Here is a 25697-nt window from a genome sequence, read left to right on the forward strand (position 1 = left end):
CACTGCTGTTGTTAGGTAGAAATAGGTGTGGCGGTGGTGCCGCCGGAGTTGAACCAAAAAGGGTTCTATCTATTACCTTCAGCAGATACAACCCTAGGTAATAACCGCGTGTTAAAGATAGATATACGAGCATACTTACAATCTCCTACTAAATTGGTTATCCCAATTGCCTCTTTGCCATTTGTTACAGAGTAACTCAGTGTTAATAATATATAACTCACTAAATATACTTTTGACATCATTTTGGTGACTAAAGAAATGATGGTAGAGCAAATGTCGCGAAATATATGGCGTAATTTTATCAGCAACTTTGTATCTGCGAATTCTATTGCGGTTTTTAAATACTGGGCTATTGAAATAGACTTATTGAAATATGCAAATCATGGAAGTACAGTCGAGAAGTAATAACTTGTTTGTAATAAGAAATCATATTTTTTCTTAATTTTTTTAGACTACTGTACCCCTGAGGGGTTGAATATCTTCAAATTCTTTGGAACTTCTGTTCGATACATGCTTCCAGACTTTATAACCATAACAGCATTACAAGGCTTTGAAGGAGGATTTTTAGCTTGTAGGACATAGTAACCGAAAATATTAATAAATTTAAACCTATTCAGAGACAAATTTGCATCTACGATCGACCTCAGATAGGGCTCTTATATATATCCACGGGTTACAACCTCAAATCAAATAGATCGCTCGTTCAATGTGTTATATTAACTATTTTTTTATAAAACTAAATGAAAATCATTTCCACGTTACTTTACATAAATCTGATAATTATTTTTAAGAAGATTATGGGGTCAAAATGAAGTACAGGCCATGAGTTTAACAATACGGAGCTATAATGTATTTAGGCCTTAGGGCAATGGCTTTGTCAAAATTATATTGTGAACACGGTCACGTAACTATTACACATAGTTTAGCGTGCGGTCCGGTGGGGTATTGATATGTCATTCTAATCTCGAATTTTTATACACATAACAACTGGCTTATACAGTAAGTAACCTTTTTTTTCACGAGGTGGAAACCTTCAAAAGTTACCCGATGCCGTGAGAGTGACACAGGGTTATATGGGACTCTTACCGCACTAAAACCCCTGCGGTGGCGGTCCTTGGCGTTGCGTAGAGAACTCCGGGATCTCCAAAGGAAAGCATCTAGAGTCCTCTTAGCGTTTTGCCCCGACGGGCTCCGCCCAGGTGAGCATGACGCTCCCAAAGTTTGTTTGATGTCCACGACGGTATGCGACCACACATCCCAGCCGGGATCGCTGGCCGGACGGTTCGAGCTCCCACTCTTGCCACACGCAACCTCCAGAAGCCCCTTTAAGTCACCTCTTACGACAGGCAGAGGCTACCGTAGCCCTATTCTGTTCCCGGAAATACAAGGACAATACAGTAAGTAGCCTCTAACGTATAATACGTGGTCGAGAATTGGATGGTTGACCGCCAGTGGCTCTACAAGTTATGTTTTTGATGGCATTACACGTAGTTTAGCGTACGATCAGGTGATGTAGTGATACGTCATTCTAATCTTGTATTTTATACACAATAACTGGCTTGTGTATACGTAAGAAACCTACAAAGTTAAGCTACGTTGGGCGTGGTCGAAAGTCGGATGGATAACCGCTAGGGGCTAAATATGCGGAACTTCGGCACGTTATATTTGATCCGCCAAAATTAATAAGATTTTTAGACTTTTTATAATCATTTTATCATGTTCCATAAGTCAGCATAAACCCTGTATTTAACAACACATCAATAAATTTTTATTTAGTAAATAAGTACAAAAAAGTAAAAATTAATAATTTCTACACATATGTATATGTATTCTAGAACAATCCTGTAGTTTAACGATAAACTAAATAGTAATGCTCAGTGTGAGTGTATCATTAAGTTTAAACATGTTAATGATCTAACTTAATCGTCTGTTTCGAAATTGCCCCTATACTTTGCAAATTGCACAGATATCTTGAACAAGTAACTCAAACGTAGTAGAGTTCTGAATTTATTCTTATATATTTAATTTGCTAACAAAATATTACGTACCTTGAATAAGTACTTGAATAAAAGTTGACTTTAAATGTAGGTATTCTTTGTTTACGTTTAATATAAGTTAGTACAGAAACAATACCGTATGTAGTCATATTAGTTTTAATTAAACTCTACATTTACTTAAGCGCCTCAAACAATATGTTGATTTTGCACATGATAGCGTATCATTGCTAAGAAGTAATTTTAAGGCGTTATTTAAAGTATTGAAGTATTTTTATTGATTTCACCCATTATTTAATTAGTTACTTAGTAAATGATTTAAGGAAGAAGGTGAGAATGTAACAATTGTCCCAATCCTGAGCATTGGTCTTCTATCAGAATGAATAGAACTAATAGACTACCATGTCCCTGTAGTTTGAGGACAAGAAGGCGGTATTTGTGGTCGCATACCGTTGTGTACACCAGATCCCGGAGTCCTTTACCCAGCGCAAAGGAGAGCCACCACAGGTTTTAGTGCGGTAAGATAAGGTCCCACATAACCCTGTGTCGCTCCCACGACATCGTGTTACAACAATAGATGGCGTTGGGGTGATGATGAATAATACGTAAACAACGTATAACAAAATTAAAATAACTATATTAAAATATGTGTTATGGTTCTTATTTCTATTTATTATAATACCAGTTATAGTAGTAAATGGATTGTAGGAATTTCAACCGTCTTAGTACGGTTTAAGAGTTAGATCAAAAAATGCCGAAAAATACCGGTTTGTTTGGTTTGAAGAACCCTTTGTGGTTCGACTCCGGCGGCACCACCGCTACACCTATTTCTGCCTCATAACGACAGTGTTAGGCGCTGCTCTGTTCCGGTTTGAAGGGTGTGGTAGGGAGACAGACTTGTCCGAGGCGTTCCAGCTTAGTCCTCAGGGGTAGCGACGCATCTGTGACCGATCTCAGGTAGGAATATCTAATCCTATTTAGGGTTAATTACAGATGTCCATGAGCGGCAGTAGCCACTTACCATCAGGTGGACTGCATGCTCGTCTGATACTCCTATATTATAAAAAAAATGTATGGAGACCCCCTTTAATATTCAACTTTATTTTATTTTTAGTATTTGTTGTTATAGCGGCCACCATTATGCATCCTCTGTAAAAATTTAATGTGTCTATCTATTACGGTTCCGAGATATAGCCATGTGACAGACGGACAGACAGCGAAGTCTTAGTAATAGGGTTCCGTTTTTACCCTTTGGGTACGGAACCCTAAAAAATATTATCTCCATTTATTTATTATATGTTTTACGTTTTTATCTTTACTATATTTTTTAAGTTGTCTGTGGAAGTGTCTTTCAAAACGGGTCGTGGTTTGTTTGTGCAGCTGTTTCAAGCTCTGTTCTTAGAAATATTTTGTTACTCGTAGGTTTTCCTAAATAAAGTTGTTATAATTCTGGGAAATACCTTCTTGGCATCTTTACCTTATTGATTAGCTAATACCATTTGTTAAGTTTAAAAAACAACCTTTTTGGGATCTTTATGTACATCAAAACATCCCAGCTAATAGTTTTGTACAACACAATTAATGTACCTAAGTACTAAAAGAAACCATAATTTTAGAGATGAATCCAAGAATCCTCATTACAATGAGGATAATATCGTCTTTTATTGAATCATTGTCTTTAGCAACATCCGGGTCCATCTTCACGTCATCACCTTGATGATTTTATATTCTATTGCAGTAACACAGTGTTCAAAAGTTAAATAGATGTATTTCGTAATTTAATTGCAGTTACTGATCTATACCTCATTAGAAGCATCCATCCATCCATAAGCCTTTGACAGTCCACTGCTGGACATAGGTTTTACATAATTTGCCCCCTTCCGACCAATCCACAATTTCTCGCCATCTCATCCCATCATCACCTATCATCATCACCTATGATCATCATCATCATCATCATCATCATCAACCCATTACTGTCCCACTGCTGGGCACGGGTCTCCTCTCAGAATGAGAAGGATTAGGCCATAGTCTACCGCGCTGGCCAAGTGCGTATTGGTAGACTTTACAATACTTTACATACCTCTTAGCAAGTGATGATTAATTAAATTATTTCGAAAAATTAGAGGTCTGGGATAAAATTAGAGGCCTGGGATTTAAACTTCGGACCGCTCGACCGAGATGCCGAGGTTCTTAACCACTAGACTATCACTGCCACCTCTCATCACCTATCAAACAATCAGGAGATGTCCTGTATTTCTTTTGCCGTTGTACCGCCTCAAAATCTATTTATCAAATATATTTCATATAAAATATAGCCTATGTTACTTGTGGATAATGTAGCCTTCGAATGGTGAAAGATTTTTTTAAAATCGGACCAGTAGTTTTTGAGCCTATTCATTACAACCAAACAAACAAACAAAGTTTTCCTCTTTATAATATTAGTGTAGTGTAGACAATCATCTCCTGTTCGTTAGTCTCGCTAAAACTCAAGAATCGCTGAACCGATTTGGTTAATTTTGGTTTTAAATTATTAGTAGAAGTCCAGGGAAGGTTTAAAAGTTGAGTAATTATGAAATATATTTCATAAATAGATTCTGAGGCGGTACGAAGTTTGCCGGGACAGGTAGTCTTCTTATAAAAAGACGTGTCCTGACCATCTGACTGATTCATCATTGTGAGCCTCATCTACTAAAGATTGAAGCATATAATTTGGACAGTATTTCCTTTTATAACATAGACAAAGTAGACGTAGTAAAGTGAAAAATATGTTTCGAATTCGTATCCGTGAATTTTAGAGCAAGCTCTGTCAAATATAGAATTTGGCTTTCTAGTTAAAAGTAATGAAGCATCGTTTTCACCGTTTTTGGAAAATCAACCCTAATGGTATAAAATAGGCTTAAGATAATAATGTTATGATGTACGCGGACGGAATCGCTCGCAAAAACAAGTATACTATACATAATCATTAATTCATGCAATTGAAAGTGTTATGACGCATTCGCCATTGATATTAAAATCAAGTCCTTTCGACTCCGTCACTTTATACAAATATTTCTAGGTATGTTTCAATACAGCGGTGAATACCTTCGTCTTGTCATCGTTAAGGTGACATTTAATGTTATTCAAACAAACAATATGTTTTCCTTTGTTGTGTACGTTTTTAAAACTTATTGATTTTTGTTTATGGTAATTAGCTATTCTATTTTAAAAATTATATATGTATTTTAATAGAATATCAATATAGAATTCATTGTTGCATCCTATTTTGTCTACTTATTTTTTATTATACATATTTTAATAGAATGTCAAGATAGCATTCATTCTTCCATCCTATTTTAGCGATTCTATTTTTAAAATTATACATCTTTTAATAGAATATCAATAGTATTCATATTTGCATACTATTTCTTGAATCAAATCAAATAAACATGAATGCAGATGAAATATTAATGAGATTCAAAATATTTTCTCATCGGAAATCGGACTCGCCGCGCTAATCGATCGTTTAGGCTTGCAACAGAACGGTTCTATTCCGTAACAATAATTACCGCATTGTAGCCTCCGGTCCTATGGAGCCTACTGTAATTCTTTTTCCATTTATTTCCTATTTCTGCTCACTCCCACCACTCGGTGAGAAAATGGCCGACCGGCGCTCAGTCAGTGTTGCGCGCGATTCCGAACGCATGCGCCGGACGCACCGACGAATTTAAACGATAAACAACGATCAGTAAACTTTCGAACATTCAAATCGATTACCCAATTCCAATCAGTGAAGTGACAGTTATAGTGAGTGGTTATTTTTTTTTAAGTTGCGATTCCATTTAGATGACAAGTGCAGCCTATTGTTCGCTTTGTTGACGTACACCAGCTGTCAAAATTTATCCCGATTATCGAGGTAAGCTGATAGTTCCGAGCTATGATTGTTATTTTTTGTTCTCGTAATCGATGATCTGGTTCATAACGTTTTCGATCGAGATCTCGACCTTCTCTATTGTTTATTGCCAGGAAAATTGCACGCGAGTTCTTCTTTATAATTGCGGGTAGGTTAACTTACGCTCCAATTTGCAAAAGATACAAAAAACGTATTACGAAATTTCGTAACGCGAAACCTTAGGTCGTCTCGTTTCAAGGATTCGAATTTTTGTAACAATAAAGTTTTTGGTGGTTGGCGTCAACTGGTTTCGGTTTGTCTTTATTTTGATCGTCGGATTTTGGTAGGACCGGGGCATTAAATTGCGGAATGGTCATTTCAAATGTTATGAGGTAATAAATTGTTTGAATCGTTTATATTGCGTAGGTGTTTTGTGGAATATAGTCTGAACGATGAAGCTTTGATGATGGTTGGTAATTAAACATTATTTGGGTCATGGATCCGATGTTTTCGGCTTTCGTTATATTATACAGACAGTAAAATGTAACATTCTAGTAGCAAGGACAACTTACTGTTCTTATTATAATTTCTTAGCCTTACTCGGTGGTGCAGTTGCGCAAATATTTCGAAATGCCTCAATAGCGCTGCTTATAAAATCCTGTCATTTACGTTTCTTATTTCTCAATTAAGTTTTAATGTATCATAATGTCCACATGTGACTGATATCTTATTAATAATGCTTACTAAGATAATAAATTTCAAGCATTTATTTTTAATACTACTACATAAATATACATAATTACTTCTCAAAGTAAAGCGGTGATAGCCTAGTGGTTAAGAAACTCGGCCTCTGTATCGAGGGGTCCGAGGTTCAAATACCAGGCACGCACCTCTGATTTTTCAAAGTTATGTGCGTATTAGAAATTAATTATCACTTGCTAAACGGCGAAGGAAACATCATAAGGAAATTGCATACCTGAGAGATATATAAAAATAAAAAATAAATCTCAGAGTAGTGACAGTAATGAGTTGTTGTTGATGATGACTTATCAAACGCCAATTAATGATCTATGATTCTTATACGAGTAGTAGGAATATTTCTATGAAAAACATTAAGACACTTCTATTTATAAAAATGTATTATAAATAAAATGTATGACACGATCTATGTATACAACACATACGTATTATATTACTAGCACCTAACCTTACGTAAAGTATGCGCGAATTGACAAAATAAATATTTAATTTATTCAAAACGAGCCTACATATAGATTCGGTTACATCACTAGTGGGCGTAACTTTGGCGGGAAATGTTGAATGTCATAATATAAGATGAAATAATACAGACATCAGAAGGACTGCAAGTTCGTGTTTTTCTTAATATATATGTATAACTCAAAGGTGACTGACTGACATAGTGATCTATCAACGCACAGCCCAAACCACTGGACGGATCGGGCTGAAATTTGGCATGCAGGTAGATGTTATGACGTAGGCATCCGCTAAGAAAGGATTTTGATCAATTCTACCCCCAAGAGGATAAAATAGAGGATGAAAATATTACTTCGTAACGCGAACGAAGCCGCGGGCAAAAGGTCATCTTCATATAAAAATCGTGGTAATGGTGAGAAGTACCTTAAATATGTAACTGAACATGGTATTAGAAACTTTTTATGGTACGATTCCGGAGGCATCACTGCCTCACCTATTTCTGCATTATAAGTGTTAAACGCTACTGTAGTCTAATTTGAAGAGTGTAAGTAAGAGTGAAACACTCACCCGAGACATTTCATTTTAGCCCTCCAAACTAGTAATGTGAGGTCTATGACAGACTGCATATTATATGACTTCAATTCTGATTATTTACCTGTCAGTAGAAACGTTTGCTACTACAATTTCATTAAAGCCATAATCAAAGCTATACTCATAAGACCAGATCCAAAAAAATCAACGGGTTGTACTCCGGGAATGCTGGCAGAGGTGAACCTTCGGTTCAACAACAAAAAGGTTTCGACCCTAACCTGAATAATAAAATATAAAAAATAAAAAATGAAATTGACACCCATTGACATATTTTTTCTATGCTGACACCGGATGACATCTTGACTTTTGCAGTTTGCTTTGCCGTCTTACGAATTTTCGATCAGGCCTCGTGTCCTGACGCAAGTTTAACATTTTTTACCCATCACAAAAAGTGGACAATGCCGCTAAAGTTTTCACTTCAATAAAACATACCAGGGATTCAAACCCAAGATCAAGACGTGAATCACCACCGTTTCTGTACATTAGCATTTGCATCAACAGAAACTGTATCAGAATTACAAGTGATCAACGGTGGTACCGTTGCCACGTTCCGGGTCGCCGCCCGACCAGCTGACGGCCACCTGCCACCTGCCTGGCCACCGGTGTTTGATTGCTACCCCGGGTTCTTAACTTTAATAATTCGTAGATTAACGGGAGATACAAATAAAAGGAATTCTTTCTTATGTTTGTAAATGATAAATAAATAAATGATCATTGAGTCAAACTCGCTCAATGACAAATAGACAGACGGACAGACGAAAAGACAGCGGAGGCTTAGTAATAGGATTCCGTTTTTACCCTTCGGGTAAGGAATCATTAAAAAAAACCCAAGGTGTGTGAAGTCTACCAATCCACACTTGGCTCGGTGAACTATGGCCTAAATGCCTTGATTCGGCTATTCGTGCCCAGCAGTTGGACGGTAAGGGGTTCACAACGACAACGACGTAAAGCTGTTGTATTCAATTGAAGGGTGCGGTAGGGTAGTGGCATATGAGGCGTTCCAATTCAAAGGCAGCAACTCATTTTTAGTCAACTTGAACTTGGGATATGTAATTTAATCTCACGTATAACTCCAGTTACCACAAAAAAAAATGTTTCTGACATTTCGTGTTTTATGCCTAAGCAAGCCCGGTACCCACTTGGCCAGATTTCTTTTATTAATTATTTAACTTTAACCAAAGCGTTTGCTAAAAATACCAGGTTTAACGTTTGTATTATTCGTCCAAATTTTTTAGTTTTTCATAGATCCGTTTCATAGATTTTGAAGGTGGTAGAACCCTTTGTGGTTCGACTCCGGCGGCACCACCGCCACACCTATTTCAACCTAATAACAGCAGTGTTAAGCGCTGCTGTGTTCCGGTTTGAAGGGTGTGGTAAGGGAGACAGACTTTTCCGAGGCGTTCCAGCTTAGTCCTCAGGGGTAGCGGCGCATCTGTGGCCGACCTCAGGTAGGAATATCTAATCCTATCTGGGGTTGATTACAGATGTCCATGGGCGGCAGTAGCCACTTACCATCAGGTGGACTGCATGCTCGTCTGCTACTCTTATATTATAAAAAAAAAAAAAAAAAAAAAAAAAAAAAAAAAAAAAAAAAAAAAAAAAAAGATCCTTTTGTGATTTAATTTCTATTACTACGAACATCGATTTATATCAAAATCCTATTGTAAAAGTTAAAAACAGTTTTCAACCGGTCAGTAGTCAACGGTATCAGTGATATATCGGTAACGGAGTAGTTGCAGATAGAAAAACGGTTACAACTACAAACCAATCGATTTGTAATCTCTGTTACTGTAAATGAATAAAATTGATGTGTCCATCTTTGCTCTATATGACTCTGTATCTTCTTACGTTATTTAAGCTTTGTCCCTGTAGTCCCGGGACCAAAATAGGGCTACGGTATCCCCTGCCTGTCATACGAGGCGACTAAAAGGAGCTTCTGGGGTTGCCAGCGGCAAGAGTGGGAGCTCAAGCCGTCCAGAAAGCGCCCCCGGGAAGGACAGATATTTGTGTAGTCGCATATCGCTGTAATCATCAGGGGATATGACAGCTTAAATTACTTTGCTCCCCCCAAGGCAGAGACCAATAGGGGCATCGGGTTAGGAGAACTCCAGTTGTGTTCCATTGTTTGAGATCCCGGAGTTCTCCACCAAACACCGAGGACGGCCACCTTGGAGGGGGCGGGGTTAGTGTATTAAAAGTCCCACATAACCCGGTGTCGCTCCCACGGCCTCGGGTACCTTTTGAAGGACCCTTGTCAGCAAAAAAAAAGTTATTTAAGTTTATTTTCCCAAAAAATTAAAATTAAATGTAAAATTTAACGCAACAACCACAGATATTAGATTCCCGAAAGGACTAAGCCGAAATGGCTCGGAAAAGTTACCTTACCACAAACAAACCAAAAAAAATACGTGTGGCACTCGGAGACTGCCGCGGTAAAGCTATTGCATAGCATTTTTTATGCTATGAAAACGCTCAGAAGGAATTCCAGAAATACAATATATTCTTCCATAATCATCAACATTTACATTAATACATCTTTATCCACTATTTTATCATAATATCTCCATTATATAAGACATTGCAAATATCAGCTGACATTTCATAACTCCAAGCAAGACTGAACATTCTAAAATATAAAATAGAAAAGTATTTAATAAGTGACATAAAGTATTAACAACCAGCAATATAAATGGATCAATGCGATGTGCCTGTGACATTTGGCCGAATGTTACAGGTACATCGCATTTTTCATTAATAAATGCACTTTGTTTATTCATATTTAAAACACTTTGTACACAAATTATTTGTACCATAAATCATAATGGCGTTTTGATTTTGTGCTGTCAAGTCTGTCAGTTGTAATTGTACGTTTAAAAATAACAAACACTCTTTTACGTTATTTTATCAATCCAGAATTCAACATAGCTTATGTTGATAAAACATATTATTTGGATAATATGGTAATATAATTTTGAATTTTATAATGGGAATATAAAATATACTTCACGCAATTTTAAGATTTCTGCACGGATTATAAAAAAATGTGTATTACTGCCATCTGTGTTCAAGTTGACGAATTAAGGTTATCAAATAAAATAATAAGGAATGTAAAATAATACTTTATTCAATTATATCTATATTTTTCTATTGACAGTCAACAACTCGGTTGCCTGGAGACTTGATATCCAACAGTCCTCCACCGCTATTTTCACTTACACCACCAGGGGCGCCGGCAGCATTTGGTCAAGGTGACGGCGCACCAGTATGCCATTTTCAGTTCTGACTTCATAATGGAGTCTATCTAATCTTCGGATGACGACTCCGAACTCCCATTTAACTCTTGGGTTGGTGTAACTGCGGACTTGTACCTTATCACCTTGTCCGAACTCCTTCGTTGGCGGTGCATTGTAATGTAATCTGGATAGTGGGGCGGATTTCTTAAATAAGGCATGCATATAGGTTCTTACCTCTCTGCCGAACATTAACTGATAAGGTGATAACCCTTTTGTATTAGGTGTACGTCTCAAGCGTGCCTTGACAGTTAACAGTTTATCAAATAAACTTCCGCTCTTGCTGATATAAAAGAACATTCAGGTATTAGCCGATTATTTTCTTTTTGTACATTCAAAAATTTAAATTTTAGCTTTGTATATATTTCTTCAAATTCGTACCTGTATTTTATTTCCTCTTCTACATTTTCTTCTTCTGTAAGCCATTCAATTTTTTCTTGAATCGCGTAGAATTTGTTCAAATTTTCTTGTAAAAAATTCAGTCGTATATTTATTTCTTCAATGTCAATTTTTTCTATTCCCGAAATGTAATTTTCGGTTCGTTTCATTAACCCACGTAATGTGGCTCGTATTTCCTTATTGTTTTTTAAGCTATTGCATAGCTTTTATCGCGGGCTTTGAGCGCGGCGACCGAATCGAGAAATTCCGTAACGAAAATAAGTAACACCTTTCAACAACTCGGTTGCCTGGAGACTTGATATCCAACTATCAAGTCTCCAGGCAACCGAGTTGTTGACTGTCAATAGAAAAATATGGATATAATTGAATAAAGTATTATTTTACATTCCTTATTATTTTATTTGATAACCTTAATTCGTCAACTTGAACACAGATGGCAGTAATACACATTTTTTTATAATCCGTGCAGAAATCTTAAAATTGCGTGAAGTATATTTTATATTCCCATTATAAAATTCAAAATTATATTACCATATTATCCAAATAATATGTTTTATCAACATAAGCTATGTTGAATTCTAGATTGATAAAATAACGTAAAAGAGTGTTTGTTATTTTTAAACGTACAATTACAACTGACAGACTTGACAGCACAAAATCAAAACGCCATTATGATTTATGGTACAAATAATTTGTGTACAAAGTGTTTTAAATATGAATAAACAAAGTGCATTTATTAATGAAAAATGCGATGTACCTGTAACATTCGGCCAAATGTCACAGGCACATCGCATTGATCCATTTATATTGCTGGTTGTTAATACTTTATGTCACTTATTAAATACTTTTCTATTTTATATTTTAGAATGTTCAGTCTTGCTTGGAGTTATGAAATGTCAGCTGATATTTGCAATGTCTTATATAATGGAGATATTATGATAAAATAGTGGATAAAGATGTATTACTGTAAATGTTGATGATTATGGAAGAATATATTGTATTTCTGGAATTCCTTCTGAGCGTTTTCATAGCATAAAAAATGCTATGCAATAGCTTTACCGCGGCAGTCTCCGAGTGTCACACGTATTTTTTAGTTCATTCGACATCTCGTCGCCAATATCAAATAAAATAATAAGGAATGTAAAATAATACTTTATTCAATTATATCCATATTTTTCTATTGACAGTCAACAACTCGGTTGCCTGGAGACTTGATAGTTGGATATCAAGTCTGCAGGCAACCGAGTTGTTGAAAGGTGTTACTTATTTTCGTTACGGAATTTCTCGATTCGGTCGCCGCGCTCAAAGCCCGCGATAAAAGCTATGCAATAGCTTAAAAAAACAAAAAAAACAGAACACAACAGCACTTAACACTGCTTTTATTTCACAAAAATAAATCTAAATCAGTATATCGACCTGTCCTACCTTTTAATGAAAATATATTCTGATTTGTACCCTAATCAAATATTCACAAAATATATTTTATTACCTACCTATCGCATAATTCTCTCGTTCTAATCATCTCGTACTAAACCAGTTTTTCGAACGTTAAAAAACATACAGCACGAATATGTGTATTGCTTTTTGCAAATCATGTGACGATGTAACGACGTTGTTCGATGTTTACTCTACATATAAAATGTCAATAAAATCGTCCAATCGTAATCCGTAACGGCCCTAGTAGACGTACTTTTAGCATCGTTTTTAGCAATTGCCTCGATACTGCATTACGTTTTGGCGACTTGCTACGTTCGATTTTTGAAAACGTGCGTTTTCGCGACTGCATTAATGCAAGTGCAACTGCATCATATATATAGCCTAGTTCAACAGAGGGTTTCAAACTTACTTCTTTCAAAGTTATGTGCAGACTGGAAATGAATTCATGAATTAGCTTTAATGGTGAAGGAAAAGGGTGAGGAAGCCTACGCACCTGAGTTTTCTTTAAAAAAGGTCTCTTAGGTGCATGAAGTCTAAAATGATGACATTTAAAAAAAGAGAAAAAGATAATAATTATTATTACAAAAAAGACAAACCCACTGAGTTTGTTACCGGATCTTCTCAGTAGAGGTCGCGTTCCAATCCGGTAGTCGTTTAAGAAAAACTGACAATTTGTAAGTGCCGCCGTTGGCCTATACAAAATAAATATATTTCATTTCATTTCTTTTCAATTCGCACTTGGAAAGCACAGTGTCCTATGGCCTAAAACCCCTCTCATTTTGAGACGAGACCCGTGCCCAGCAGTGGGACAGAAATATTTCAGTTGCTGCATCGAGCGTAAAAATACCACCGACACTCAAACTTTCTAAGCAAAATTATTGATTACGAGCTTTTGCCAGCGGCTTCGCTCGAGTTACGAGGTAATATTTTCATCCCCTATTTTATCCCCTTGGTCCAGTGGTTTAGGCTGTGCGTTGATAGATCACTATGTCAGTCAGTCACCTTTGAGTTATATATTTAGATTGAACTAAATTATTTGTTGCTAAATTATTGATAGTAAATATTAAAAGTAGCATGTCTGCTGGCCCCCTAATTCGCAACACATCTGCAATCCGTGCCAAATATTTCACTCCTAATATAAAGGTGGTATTAGACAATCGAATTATGCAAATGGATTTAAAATGTGACATAAATCCGAAACGCGAACCGGTTGAGCAAGTTTCCATTAGTTGATACAAAAACAGAACTTCAGTATAGCACTGTATATCTTAATATAGATACTAGTATAAATTAATACTAAAACAGAACTTTACTATAGCATTGTATATCTTAATATGGATTTAAAAGGTTGTTTGCATGTTTGTTTGTTTGTGCATAAAAAATCTTGAATCAATTTTGGTTGTTTTCTGGTTTTAAAACATTGCACTTAGACTTAAGAACTGTCATGTTTTTATTGTTTACTATTATGAAGATAGAAGCAGAAGATACTCGTAATATAAGAAAAACATTTTTCATAACCAAATACATACATGTGTAAGATGGCCTTCTATTTTAAAGCAGTTTTTTTTTTCAAAGGGGTTGAAGATTTTTTAAAACGAACGAATGAAAGATATCACGAAAAGGAAGAACGATTTACGGGCAGTATTAAAACAAGAAAGCTTAATAAAAAGTTAGTCTACCATAAATTTACAATTAACGACTACAAAACGTCCAGCGAACGTAGTCATAGACAGTTTGCTTGTAGTTTCAAAATAGCTATCTACTTTTGTCTATGATTTGCATTTACTGAGCTAAAACTTAAATATCCGTTTAGTTTTTTGTTTCTTTGTTTTGGGCTAAATCTATTATTAGACCAGGTTAATCTTCTTGCGGTGCCTCTCCAACTAGTGAAGGTCGGCTCGTTCAGAGCGACAAGGGTTTATTTTTTGGTTCGGTTTATGACCGCCATCCTTCCTATGCCTTTAACTCGGTTCGGTTTCGGTTGAAAGTGGTAGAACCTTTTGTGGTTCGACTCCAGCGGCACCACCGCCACACCTATTTCTACCTAATAACAGCAGTGTTAGGCGCGCTGCTGTGTTCCGGTTTGAAGGGTGTGGTATGGGAGGCAGACTTTTCCGAGGCGTTCCAGCTTAGTCCTCAGGGGTAGCGGCGAATCTGTCGCTGACTTTAGGTAGGAATATCCAATCCTATCTGGTGTTGATTACAGATGTCCATGGGCGGCAGTAGCCACTTACCATTAGGTGGACTGCATGCTCGTCTGCTACCCCCATATTATAAAAAAAATCACGCATTGTCATACAAACCAAATTTGTGCGTAATTTCGCTCAATTGGTTGAGGTTAATCTGAAATTCAGTTACAAAATTTGAGCTCCACTTACATACAAACTAAGCAAGTTATTAAAAGCTTGTAAAACACGAATACAGCCGCGAACATACCATTACCATGTGTATGTATAGAAAGTGCGTGGCAGTATGAATAACCTCTCCTTATTGGATAATGTGAGCTCATCGTTGAGTAACAGCTGCCTGATGCCTTCCGGTTTGAGGATCACTGACATAATGCCATTATTATGTTCTATCATTATGGAGTAACTTTACTAATTTGAGATGATGACTTCTGTTATTAGGCTTGCGAAGTGTTTGTTGAAATTTTATGATCCACATTTAGATACTATCAATGATTTACTAAAATTGATTATAATATCTATGTACGAGCTATGATGTAAGTGAAACGTATTTTGGTTAAACTAGTATAGTCCGCGCCAAACTGCTAGTCTGCTCTGAAGTTGTTGCGAGCAGATGTAGTCATACAATTTGCTAAGGCGACGCGATTCATTTCTACATTCAGAGCAGACTAGCAGTTTTACGCGGACCATAATTATTATAAAAAGAATAAAACTACTTGCTTAAAAATAATTAACTGAAACGGGAAGTTATATTTCGATACCTTAATTCGCAAATCAGCCAACTCCACTTTTTGTCAAAATGTTTTTTTTATTTATTTTGATAGTAAATTGCGTCGAACGAAAGAAAAATAAATAAAAAAAACATTTTGACAAAAAGTGGTGTTGGCTGATATGCGAATTAAGGTATCGTATCGATATGGCATACGCTCAAAAAACATTACCCTCTGTAGTAGCGTAAACAAAGATGTTTTAAAAATATTTCAAATGAACAAACACATAAAAAGCTGTTATTTCGAAACTAGCATACGTAGGATTCCGTACGCGTTTTCTTTTTAAAACTAAAAATAGACTTAATTATCCGCGCATTATTTTAATGCAAAGCGTATTTTTAATTACCCGTAACTTTTAAGATATTCTGTCCGGTGCTCGTTAAAGGCTGAATACCGTTTAGTAGTTAAATTTTAATAGCTATAAACGCGCATAGTGACGCCCACGCACCAAAAAGTAAACAAAATTATTGTAATATAATAACCTCCCAAGATGAGCAATGAGCTTTTTAACCTGACGACACGATAAGTCGTCTTCGGAAATTGATATCTTCCTGCCGTCGTAAGTGACTTAAGAAGTCGTGAGGTAGCTACTACGTCACAGCGAAGTTTATTTATTGCTACACGCATAGCTAATGCTGTTAATTACTAAAGCCAGGAAAAAAGAAGTATCTTGTGGTGGACTTAAAAAACCTGATGTCCAAATTGAACCATGTAGACAGGATCACGTCCGTCTTTTCTATTTCAAAGACTGTAGAAACCATAGATATGATACGAGGAAACTTAAATTTGGGAACTTAATTTTAGTTTTAGTTTGGGAAACAATACCTACTTAATAACAAAAGTTCATTTCTACAAATCCAGAAATAGCTTCTAAACGGTAACTGTGGAAATACTACATATTTCATAGGGTATCTTGTTTATTATAATATTACTGTAGAATAGTGTCGTGTGATAGTGTCGTAACATCATATCGGCGTAGCTCCGTTGTTATTAATAATGTGAATATAGAACCTTGTCGTGTCGTAGTGTCGTGTCGTGAAATAACGCTTTATTTAGTACACACATTAACAAGTCACCCAAGGCACACTAATTACGTGAACTGATTGAAATTTAAAACTGCCTCCGTGTAAGAGGATTGGAGTTATTAAGGCTATTCGTTTGAGACTCTAGAGAAAGTATGAAGATGATATTAAATCCATTGATTTAATAGCTATCACGCCCTCTCAAATCATTGCTTAAGAGGCCGTTTTTAGAGTTCCGTAACCAACAGGCAAAAACAGAATTCTTGTAATGCTGTTCTGTATATAGTTTTAATATCAAAAAGCACGGAGTGCGTACCCAAATTTCGGTATTAAATTTTAATAGTAGACAAAACAAATTTTGTCACCAAATTTTGACACGAAAGTGTAAGGCAAAACACGGCAGAACAATCAATTTATTGTATGATAATAATCAATTTTGTATACATAAGTACCTACCTTATATAGTTTTGGACATTTTTGATTATTCATTTGTTTGATAAAAAACTTGAAACAAGTGATTATTAATTTTAATATAAAAAATATTTATATTTTTATTGTATGAAAAAAACAAGTCATAATTTTGTTATAATTATTTGCGCAGGCGACAAAGACGTTTTTAGCCTTCTAGACATTGTCTATATCCTAAGGACGAGAGTTTGGACTCGGTTATTTAATGTAACTGTTTAGTGAAGGATTTATCTCTGCGAGCATTTAGAAATTTTATAGCTATCAACATTTATTACACGACATAAAATATATCACGGCATAAACCTTGACAAGGAGGTACATGTTTTGTGTCACGATTTGTCGACGAGTCGCGAATACGAGAACTGACTACTAAATATACTTTGAGTAAAATATACTTACTGATTTATACTATTATACACCGAAGATACATTATACATTTGAGAAATAAAGCCGTTTTGTTGAAGTATACATTTTATTTTTGAGAAATAAATATATACCTATTTGGTTGATTTAAAATGTCTACTGAGCTTATAGGTCTACTGATATTTTAAGCAAATCTCAAAATGGTAGTCTACCAATCCGCACTTGGTCAGCGAGGTGGACTATAGCCTCAATCTCTCTCACTCTAAGAGGAGACCCGTACCCAAATTTTTTTTTATCTAAAAGTAGTTACTTATTGCGATGTAAAATCAACAGTGGAACAGTAATTGGTTAATTCTTCTTACCTAATTCTGTCTTATCAAAACAGTGTATTTGTTACAGTATACTCTAAACGTAAAAGTGATCTACCTCATGTAGGACTGACCTATTTCGATAACAGTCTATGAGCGGCAGGGACCACTTATCACAAATTATGTTGCAAACTCACTAACACCTTTCATTACATAAAAAAATAATTACTTCCGTAAACTAGAACACTGGAATAGGTAATAGTTCAGAATGAATATGCAAAGAGAATAAATTAAAATTTATGTTGTAATGTCGACCATTTATATGGAAATGCGCTCTTATCTTTGGTGATTGGAGATGTAAATCTTATGAATTTGATCATTGGTGTAGGCACGAGTGTTTTATTTTAATTTTACTTTTCTATGTTTCTTCTTCTTAACATATTTCAACTTGATCTTTTAACTTAATCAACTTTTCAAAATAATATAAAGAGATTACATAAGAGTACATAAGATTCGTTTAAAATGTTAAATAAACCTCCGATTCTAACTTGAAACTACCCGATGGTCTTGAATTGCCAAAACAGTTTTTATTTTAAATATGCTACGCCAATTATATAAAAGCACAAAAAATACGAAACCAAAATTCGTTTATCCTTTTAGAACTACGATGACACAGATGCACATTAATAATTATAAAATCTCTTTTGCTTCGGGGGTCAAAAACAAACGTCATTTTCCTTAAAAGCGAAATAATGTGACGCCTTGGTCAAGGATTTCATACATAATATAGAAAGCCTTACGCAGTTACTTTACGTTTTACTCAAAAAAATTGACGCACTTTAAGAATCGAAAAACTACACAAAGGACTATTGCGCGAGGAATCTCGAATCGAAGGAAGTCGAATTTAAGAAAATATCGTAAAATGTTTTATAAGGAACTATCTATTCCAACAGGTAGATCAGACACTTATCTAATACCTAGATAGGTAAGTAATACCCACTGGACACAAATTACCCGGGTAGGGTGCACAGGCATTTGGGTTTAGTGAGACATGTCGGTTTTACAATATCCGGGAAAAACACGTCCCGTCCAAAAGTTACATGTGATCACGTGGTTTAATTGCAATTCATGTAACCAATGAAATGAAATGAAATGAAATTTATTTATTGCAAGAATGTAGTACATAAAGATAGTTACAGCAATAGAAGTTCGTACATTCTACCATTACAATGGTGTGCAATCATGTCAAGTTGTAAAATTTAGAAAAAAAAAACAAACATATAAATTAAAATTAAAAAATATTATATATATATATATCGTATTATTTATTAGTTTAGTAAATGTGGATTTAATCGTAAAACTCATATCGGAAATGAATAAAGCTGAATCAGACTATACTAATTATTCATATAAGCATCAAATTTAATTTAATGCGTGAAACAAATACATCCTTATTTTGTGTCAGTTACAATGATTTACAAAGATTAACAACACCAGGCGCGATTTCGACTGTTGGATGGGTGACCGTTAGTAGATAAAACTTGAAAGGTTTTGCAAGCTGGTCAGCGTCGAAACGTAGGCCCTCTTATTATAAGAGAAAACAAGACTCTAGTAATAGACCTACAGGAATCTAATACCTCGTCTGGCTCTTCTACAAGAGTGTGGTTACCCTACCCCCATGTAACGTTACGCAATATTTTACTTCGAACTGTTTGTATGTTTCAAGAATTGAGGTTAAGTAGCCCGAAGGTATTGTGGCCGCTTCGTAGTTATTTGCATAAGTACAAATAATCTTGTGTGTTATCTATCTAATAGGTTTGAGCTGACAGTCTGGGCCATGCGGCTGCGACTTGCGGCTGCGGCATGCGGCAATGCGGCAATAAACTTCTTAACAGACTTCCTAGTAAACCTATTTAACAATTTTCAAGAGAGAAGTTAATCTATTCATATTACGTAGTCTTTTGATGCTTCAATCAAAAGATGATGATGGCTTATTGTGTAATTTTAGATCCAAAAGGGCCAATGTATGAAATTTGAAAATCTCTCAAGAGTTTTACAAAATTTTGGAACAAATCACGTGCTTCTGAACTGATTTAGATGAGATGAATTTGATCAAATACTGATGCATCTTATTTATTTCAAATATGTATAATGTACATTGCTTGGAATCGGTTTATTTTTGCTTAGCTTTTTAGATATTTTATACAAGTCTAAATATTCAATAAATAAAATACTTCATTATATTTTTCCAAAATCCTTTTCTCTCTTAGGTCACCTTTCAACTCGTAGGTTAAGCACATCTATTCTGTCCGTTAAAAAATTCCATTAAATTTATTTCAAATATATGAACGTGTAACATGACTACACGTCACTCGGAAGCGAGATACCAGCATATTAGTACCAACTAATAGTCCTAATAGCCATCACTACGATAGCGTGAAGACGCCAATTCTGTATCTAGCTTCATTTGATAGCCTCGTAGCTTGTAATAGTTTAAGAACAGCGTACTTAAAACTGTAACTGCAGTTACTTTAAAAAGTAGTTGTGCTATGCATGCATTTAAATATCAATCGAACGACCTTCAGGCTATAAAATGTTTGTTTTAGTTCAGTTTTACATATTATAAGATTCATATCTTTAAATAAATAAAAACTTAAATGTAAACAAATTCCTTAAATCAAACTTAAGTTTCTCAAAAGTGTAGCAAGTACCTTAGAATGAAGCCGCATTTAACGCGTGACGCATGACGCACGTGTAACATGACTACACGTCGCTCGGAAGCGAGATATCGGCATAATAGTACCAACTAATAGACCTAATAGCCCTCACTACGATAGCGTGAAAACGCCATTCAGTATCGAGCTCCGTTTGATAGCCTCGTTGCTGTAATAGCTTAAGAATACTAACAACGTACTTAAAACTGTAACTGAACTTAAGTACTTCGAAATTAAGAAAGGATTTCAAGCGTTATTGCGTTTCTATATTTTTAAACTCTACCTGACTTAAAAATCTCAAGATACCTCGTTATAAGTTTGTCTATCTACACTAATATTATAAAGAGGTAAACTTTGTTTGTTTGTTTGGTTGTAATGAATAGGCTCAAAAACTACTGGACCGATTTTAAAAATTCTTTCACCATTCGAAAGCTACATTATCTACGATTAACATATAGCCATAGTAGGCTTTTATATGAAATATATTTGGTAAATAGATTTTGAGGCGGTACAAAGTTTGCCGGGTCAGCTAGTTCGGTATAAGTATAAAAGTATCTTGAGATTTTTTTGTCTTATAACGTAAATAAAAAAAAGAAAGTAGGAGAGGATATTTTTAATTCATCTGCCAGGAGTGCTTGCTAAATAGATAGCTAGTAAATAAATAAATTTCAAAATCCTACTTAAAATTTTAACTCGGAAATTTGAAACTGCAGAATTTAAAATGTGAATAGAACCGGACCAATTTAGGATATTTGTTTGAAAATGAACCATATTTTATACATCTATAAATATTCTTCGTCATTACGTTAATGTTACAGTTTTTAACAAATTCTTTAACCGTCTGTTTATGACCTATAACTTACTTACTTAGGTAAACGCACCAGCAATGTACAAGAAAACAAAATTGCACGAAAAGAAAGAATCATGTAAAGCAATTGTAAAAAAATCACGAACACCAATTTTTTCTTCAAATGTCCATAATCGTGGTGTTTACCTTAAGTATCTTAATTGCCGCTTAGCTAAACTCCCACGTTACTCTTTGTTGACAATTAACATTGAAACTACTTGACTAATTAAGATGTTAACCTGCTGCGCAATAAAGTAACATTTTGTCTAACTAACAGTGAATTTACCGCAAACTTTTAATCACAATTACAATAATGGCTCGAAGCACAGTTACATTTTTAACAACGAAACTTTGACAAACTAAATGAGGATGACTTTAGTTCTAAATTATAATAATAATAATAACTTTATGGACATAAAATTGTAAGTATATTTCAGAAGTTTGAAGCCTCTGGTTCCTGAGTTAGTCGAAACTGTATTTCAAGAACCAATGTCTTCTCCCATTTTCGTGTAATATATCTGTTACATAAACAGAAATTGTAGCAAAATTAATTGTGTTTGTGTGTGTGTGTGTGTGTGTGTGTCTGTAGGCGTACATTAAAAGATAATCTTGAATAAGTTTATTAAAAGGATTGGTAATTTGGGACAAACCTCAGAAAGAACTTCGAGGCCTTTTAGAATTCCCAACCCAAAGAGTAAAAACAGAACCCAATTACTAAACCACAGCTGTCTGTCCATCCGTTTGAGGTTCATCGCCTCATTATTTGAGGACCATATGACCACTTACAATTAAATGAACTACATCAATGTGCAACTCGACTGCCTAATTGAAAAGCCTATGTCACTCCCACATTAGCCAAACACAGCTCGTATCGTTCGTAAAGTCTGCAGTCGGACAAAAAGATATTGTCGTCATATATTCGTTCTTACATGAATATATCATTCAAACATAACACAATTTGTCAAGTCGTTCATAAAACAACATGCTTCAATAAAAAAAATGTACAACAAAAAATATGTAGGCGTTAATTCTAATGCTAAACCGATAGAGAAGTTGATCAGAGCACAAAAACTGTTATTTCTCACGGCGGCAAAAAACTCATCAAAGTCTCAAACAATGGTACCTGTCGGATGCTTAGACCATTTGGTATCATTGTCACTGTCATCTGATTGGTATCTAGGCCTGTTGGTGTCATTGTGTTGTACTAACGTGGGTTGAAGGAAGTTTGCATGATTTTTAATATTAATTTACTCACCGTAATAAAAAGTGAACTATAATCTAGCTTGTGTTATAGACCAATTGTTTTAGAATGAAGTGTATGTTATGTTAAAAGTTGTGATTATGGACGGCAATTATATTAAGATTCTCTTAGTTGTATAGCTATTTGCTACACTTAAACAAAATAAACCAATAAAAATACAACCAACTTCTATGTTAACACAAAGTATTATTATTTTGATATTAAAATAAATGTTGGTTTAGTACATGATTCTGAAATCGTCGCTCCTTATATTTCTCTGGATCACGACGTTAACACTGTGTTCAATATGCACAATGCACATATTAGTTCCTTTATATTAGCTTCAAAAATCAGCAGCAAGAAGGTGTGACGAAGAAACTGTAGTAATCAAGCTAGTTTCGCTGATACCTCCAGAAGTCAAAATCGAAACCAAATTACTGTTACAATAAAGGTCAAATTCATTTTTTTGTTACTGTACATTAAAAAATATTAAGATTTTTGTACACTAAAACCTGTCTCGCAATATATACTTTTAAATAATCAAAACCCCCTCCAAATTGGATTGGTAGTTTTTGAGAAAATCGCGTACTTACAAAATTACATACATATATACAGCGGTCGAATTAAGAACCATCTTTTTTGAAATCGGTTAAAAAAGGCTCTATCATTTGTCGAATAAACCTTTTGCTACAAAATGCAAACATCTTAACTGGGTAGGAAGCGGACTAGCTAATATATCACGTTCAGAACGAGAGTGAAATACGTAAGTTGATCGAACCATATCGGGAAGGCCGGCGCCGGGATTACATCATGCGACCAAATCTCGAACACGTAGGCGATTGAGTTTATCAATGGAATATGTTTGACTTGCTTCTCTAGTTTGCCTGTTACCGATTTTAATTTTTTCTGTTTATTTCTCTATTTTGTCTATTCATCATTAACCTCTTACTGTCCGACTGCTGGGCACGGGTCTCCTTTTAGAATGAGAAGGATTAGGCCATAGTCCACCGCGTTGGCACTGAATAACATAGGCTTTATTTTAAGGGTTTTTGTTTTTTAATTACTTCTCTAATATGCCTATTACAAATTTTAAAATGTTCTGCTTGCGTCTCTAATTTGCCGATTAATAATTTGGAATATATTCTGCTTATTTTTCTTTTTGCCTATTAGCTAGCTGTCTATCTAATAACGGAAAATGAACTCTTGTTTCTTAGTGTATGTATGAGCTGCAAAGTATTATATCATTTAAATTTTAAGCATTTGGCGTTCAAATATTTTAATTACAGCTTGCAATTTATGTACGAGATACAAGATAAAATGAGATTATAATCTGTATCTCTAAATATATATAACACAAAGGTGACTGACTGACATAGTGATCTATCAACGTACAGCCCAAACCACTGGACGGATCGGGCCGAAATTTGGCATGCAGGTAGATGTTATGACGTAGGCATCCACTAAGAAAGGATTTACGTCAATTCTACCCCCAAGGGGATAAAATAGGGGATGAAAATTATCTAAATGCCTGGTCTGCAATAAAAATATTGTATTGTAATTAGACTAATTAGGCATTTGTCATTTTCCTTTCTTAACATACTCTTACTATATTTACCTAAGTAGAATATCATAGTAATTAAAAAAATCCCAATTAATGACGCACAACATAACAAACTATTTTAAATCCACTTACTAATGAAAATTACATATTATAATTTACGAATATGTAGAGACAGTTAATTTAACAACCTGTATAAGTCGCTCAGGCCTTGCAGATATAAGTAAAATCATAACCCTATAGTCCGTATAGTATTTTTTATTTTGTGCAGTTATTAACTTTTTGTTTTATGTTGAATTTTGTGAAAGTTTTCGTTTCTTGTTAATTAACAAATTAACAAGAAACGAACGGTTGCAACGGTTGCAATACCTGTCATCGAATTTTGACAATGACATTTCTTTGTTTACCTTTTTGGACACCTAATTATGAATCAGACTATAGTCAAAGTCAAGCGAAGGCGGGACGCAGTTACACTTCCTGTATTAATTTGGAAAGTTGAAAACAAAAAACATCGTTAACAATGTTTGAAATATCCATTACATTGTTTTCGAAATAACCGGGCGAACTATAAAACGCCTACTCGTAATTTGCGAGTAAACGAACAACATGGGATGCAGGGCTGCTCAATTTGCGACCGCTTTTCATATGGAACTTTTAAAACAACATTTTGGTTTGTCAGGAACTGTGAACTAGTCTTTTTAAGCCTGTTTCAGCCCCAGTGATAATAAAAGTTATTTTTTCATTGACAAGCGTTTAGTTCAGCTGATATTCAGTGGATATTGACCGTCATCATATGACTATCAATCCATCGCAATCCACCCTAAATTTGCCAAAGATATGTAGCTACCACTTACCATACGTTTTAAACCAGAATCCAGGGTTTACACGTAGGTACTTATATACTAAATTGCCAGAACGTTTATTAGATGACGTGTTATACAAAAATATTCTCTTACGATCGTTGAATAGGTACTAACTTATTGATTCATTTTATTAAAATATTCTATACATAATTCGTTTTGTACTCTAAAAAATTTTTGGTAAAATATTATTGCTACCAAACAATATTTTTAAAATTCTTATTACGCATTACATCGTCAAACTTGACTAATAACTTTCGTAATGCATATTTCGTATAAAAACTGCACTATCATTTTCTCAACTAACTTCCAACTATTCAAAATAAAAGTTTCTAACAGCTCAACAATACGTGAACAGCGCTGCACGTGGCACAAACCTGATGAATAATTTGTATGTAATGCATGAATAATCGGATTTCGTTTGCAGTAATAAGGCAGTCGGCGCACGATCCCGGATTTGACGTGTCCTTCGCGGACGCGTTTTCATTACACCTGCTTGATTTTAACTAAATACTGTAATTATTAACTATTAAAAATCGCTAAATATGTTAGGGATCCTCT

At 35.0% G+C, this 25697-nt stretch overlaps 1 protein-coding gene across 4 annotated transcripts in view; it reads left to right on the plus strand.

Moving 5' to 3' along the window:
• Positions 1-5634: 5634 nt before the first annotated feature.
• LOC140755969 (uncharacterized) overlaps positions 5635-25697 on the plus strand; it is a 136292-nt gene continuing 116229 nt past the window's right edge. For 3 of the 4 annotated variants that reach the window (XM_073091335.1, XM_073091338.1, XM_073091337.1), the window contains exon 1: positions 5635-5892. The gene's annotated coding sequence lies outside the window, so the exon portion shown is untranslated. The remainder of the gene's footprint in view (positions 5893-25697) is intronic. The other variant, XM_073091333.1, reaches the window with a different exon arrangement.

Source organism: Epargyreus clarus, unplaced genomic scaffold, assembly GCF_041222505.1.
Source record: "Epargyreus clarus isolate Ecla_fem2 unplaced genomic scaffold, WU_Ecla_fem_2.2 ptg000034l, whole genome shotgun sequence".
In the NCBI taxonomy this organism is placed as follows: domain Eukaryota; kingdom Metazoa; phylum Arthropoda; class Insecta; order Lepidoptera; family Hesperiidae; genus Epargyreus; species Epargyreus clarus.